Source organism: Cajanus cajan, chromosome 2 (assembly GCF_000230855.2).
Source record: "Cajanus cajan strain Asha chromosome 2, NIPB_CcT2T_4, whole genome shotgun sequence".
Taxonomy (NCBI): Eukaryota; Viridiplantae; Streptophyta; class Magnoliopsida; order Fabales; family Fabaceae; genus Cajanus; species Cajanus cajan.
In genome coordinates this window covers 5,696,217-5,700,264 of record NC_138518.1, presented here as the reverse complement: position 1 = coordinate 5,700,264, position 4,048 = coordinate 5,696,217, and positions in this window count along the sequence as shown.

Below are 4,048 nucleotides of genomic sequence, written 5' to 3'. Positions count from 1 at the left end.
CTTCCATCAATGCAAAATGAACCAATTCTCCCTCTGAGTTGACTGTTGAATCTTGAAACAACTTGTAGTCTTTCAAATGTGAAGCCAATTGACTTGTTTTGTAACAATCGAGTCTTTGTTAACAGTTGGTGAGGCCATGGTTTCTTTCTCTTCTTCAAACAGTAAGCTTGGTTGAGCTTCTTTAGTTGTTGATGGAAGAGCATGGACCAAGGGTCCAACCACTAGAGCAATGGCTAGGAGATTACTTGAAGACTTGACTACTTCAGAGCTTAGTGGGCCTAATGGGCTTGGTGGGCCTAGGGTGCTCCTCACTTGGGCTTTACTTGTTTGACACCATTTTTTATTGCATATTCATAGAAAAGGAATTTACTTTGTTTTGGTCTTGTATTTTGGACCATAGATTAGGTTTTATGAGATTTGGGCTTATAGGACCCAGTTTTGGGTTTCATGGGCCTTTGGGCTTTTGGTACCCAATATTAAGCTCATTTTCATTCTTGTAATTTTTCCTATTCATTGTATTTCATTGACCATTGTATTTAGGTCATTAGTATAGGATTTAAGGAGGAATACTTGTTTAAGAGGATTAGGCAAAACTAGGTTTAATTTAGCTTCCATTTTGAGTCACAAGGTTGGCGCCACCTTGGCTGAACATGTGTGACTCAAATTCAACCCTAAATGCAAACTAAATCAAACTTAAATGTACACTTAGCCCTTAGTTTCCTACCTTTGAAGTGAGCATTCCTTTGAGCCTTCAAGCTAGGATACTTCCTTCTCTAGCCTAGGCTTTCTTGCTTCGTGTTCTTCAATCAAACAATATCCATCTATTCGGTTCAAGTCTCCAAGAAGAGGATCATACGCTTGGTGAAGTCAAGGAGTAGTTCATCCATCACTTCTCCTAGCTTCTCCATCAATTTTGGTATCAAGAGCAAGGTTTCTTCATTGAAGATAAGTGTCTTGATTTTGGACCGTTTGTTCTTGTTTTTTTGGTGTTCTTGTTTGTCATACTTAGAGTTTCTTTTCGAATCTATAATTTTCTAAAACATTTTATCCATAGATCCAATTGTTGATTGTATTTTGAGTTTCATTCCACAATCAACACACTTAGGTCTTATTTGCTTGTGCGTTTTGAATTTACTTGAGTCTTCTCCATTCCTTAGCATGTGTCCGTGATTGGACTTCATTCACATTGCATTAGTTTTATTTTTGAATCACTTGTTTTGTCTTAGAAAGTCATGTGTAGTCCTTTGTATGTTGAAAATTTCTAGACTAGCTTGTTTAGCCTAATTTTTTTTTTGTTATTTGTGTCTACTATTGGTCACGATTTTTGCTTATATTCTTTGTGCCTACCTATATGTACTTTTGTTTTACATATTTGAGTTCATGTTCACTAGTAGATCATTGGTGAATTCTTAGTGTTAGGTTTCCTTTGTGTACTTAAGTTTTCAAATTACTTCTATATTACTCTTGAATCTACCTTTTGTAACTTGAAAAATTGTTAAGTGAATCATCTTACTTCTAGTGCACTAATTGTTTTGGATTCAAATTTTAAAAGTTTGGTGGCTGAAAAATAGAGAAAATACAGAGCATTATCATTCAAAATAGTTTAAAAAAAAAAGAACAAAAGAATCCAACCAAAAGCTTAAAACTAGTGCACTAGTTCATCAACTTTCACTTGAAACTTTTCATTCTAGTAGATCCGGTTTCTATACTTTGGAATTGTGAAAATTTTGAAATTAAAAGGCAAGTATCTTCTCTGGAATATACATTTGAATTCAGAAATAGAAAAGAATTAAAAAAAATATAAAGCAAATATAGAAAGCAAAAGCAGAGAAGAACAATTAAGAAAATACACTTGAATTCCACAAAATTTTTGGACTACTAGTTTGTTTGTACTTGTTCAATTTCTTTCAAATCTTTTTAGTTTTGTTAATCTACTCTAGTGCCTATCTAGGAACCTTCCAAATTGTGTGCTAGCTTTCTTTGGAGTCTTATTTTTCAGCTTTCATTTTTGGCTATCTTTGAGTCTTGTCTTAAACATTTTACTCTTCAATTTTTGGTATAAGCTTGTGAAATTGTGCTTTTGTTGCTTGTCTAGTTTTCTTTGACTAAAAATTCTGTGCTGGAAGTGGCCTCAAATCCTTGCTTAAGGACCAAACATTGACTCAACAAAAGTAGGAAAGGAATTGGGCATAAAAGACTTTGAAACTTGACCTAGTTTAGTGACCGAAAATTCCTAAACCTACCTTCACAAGAGTGATCTTTCCATTAACCTTGTGAGCAGCCTACATTCATCACTTTGTTGTGTTATTTGTGCAGGGTCCAGGAGCAACAATAATCAAGGATTAGTGGCGGATTGGAACACTTAAACAAGTGTTGGAAAACTTGAACAACAAATCCGTCACTAATTGGTCACTAAAGTCGCCACAAATTTGTTACTAGTGTAGTTTAAATTTTTGCAATTTCTCTTGTATTTTCATTCAATTTGTAAAGCTTGGAAGGAGTATTAAGAAGCTGGTCAGGTATATCTAACCCTTGGTAGCTCACTCACGTGTAGTACTAGTGGAAGTGGCTTGGAAATTTCATATGTTTCAAGCTTCCACTTAGGGCAAAACGACTAGTTACTTAACCTTGCTTCCTTTGAGTTGTTTGTTCTTTAAATTGTTTACTTTGCTGCCTTGTTTCGACTAGCATTGTGTAGAGTTACTTGTTCACATCTAGTTAGCCTCAAAAACAATTGTGAAAAGCATTCAACATAAAAATCTTTGTGAAAATTTTTGTGGAATTGAAAATACCATAAGGGAGTTTAGTGATTTCCACTTGAAAAGGCTTGGTTATTAAGTGGCTCTTAGTAGCTCACCTCCCTTGATAGTGCAACTTGTACACTTAGACTTCCAAGTGTTATTTTTGTTCCTAGAAAAGACCAAAAATATTTTATCTTTTTTGCATAGCATATAAACTTCTTATTGCTTAATCATGAGTCATATTTCTCAAAGTGATAGTGACCTTGAATCTCCTAAAAGTTTTAATCAAATTGTTAAGGAGGTTGAGGCATTAAAACTATGGAGACAACAAGAGGTACTTCAAAAAGAAAGAGAAAAGATTGAAAGAGAAGTACAACTTGTTGCTCTTGAGGAAGAGATAAACAAAATTAAGCAACAAGAAGCAAGACTTTTAGAAAAACTTAAAAAGAAAAAGAGTCAAAAGAGTTCCACTAAAAGTTCCAATGGCTCCACAAGCCAAGAGGATGTGGGTAGTTTGAATGTAGATGAATATTACCAACCCATGCCTAGAAGAGTCATTAAGGAACCAAAAGTTAGGGAATCAAGAGTTGATCTCCCTTACTTCCATGGAAAAGAAGATGTTGATGCCTACTTGGATTGGGAAATGAAAGTGGAGCAAATCTTCACTTGTCATCAAGTAGGTCAGGAAAGAAAAGTTCCCCTAGCCACCTTAGCTTTCCAAGGACAAGCTATGTATTGGTGGACAGCCTTGGTAAGAGAAAGGCGACTTCATAATGATCCTCCTATAGCCTATTGGAATGATTTGAGGAGTGCTATGAGAAGAAGGCACATACCTTCTTATTATAGTAGGGAGCTTATGAATAAGCTCCAAAGACTCCAACAAAAGAATATGAGTGTGGAGGAGTATAAACAAAAGATGAAGTTGTATCTCATGAGGGATGGAATAAGGGAAGAAGAAAGATTGACCATTGCTAGGTTTTTAAGTGGTCTTAATTTTGATATAAGAGATAGGGTCGAGTTACTCCCTTATAGGGACCTTGATGATTTGGTCCAACTTTGTATAAGGGTGGAACAACAACATTTGCGAAAAACTTCTTTTAAAAGTAAAACTCAAGTTAGCTCTTATATCAAGAAGGACTACAAGAGGGAGGGTCAATATGACTCTTCTAAAAACTTTAGTAAGGGTCAAGAAAAAGAAAAAGAAAAAGATAAAAATAAAAATGTTGTCACTTCTAGTAGTAAAACTAGTGACATCAAATGCTTTAAATTTATTGGGAGAGGCCACATAGCTTCTTAATGTCCAACTA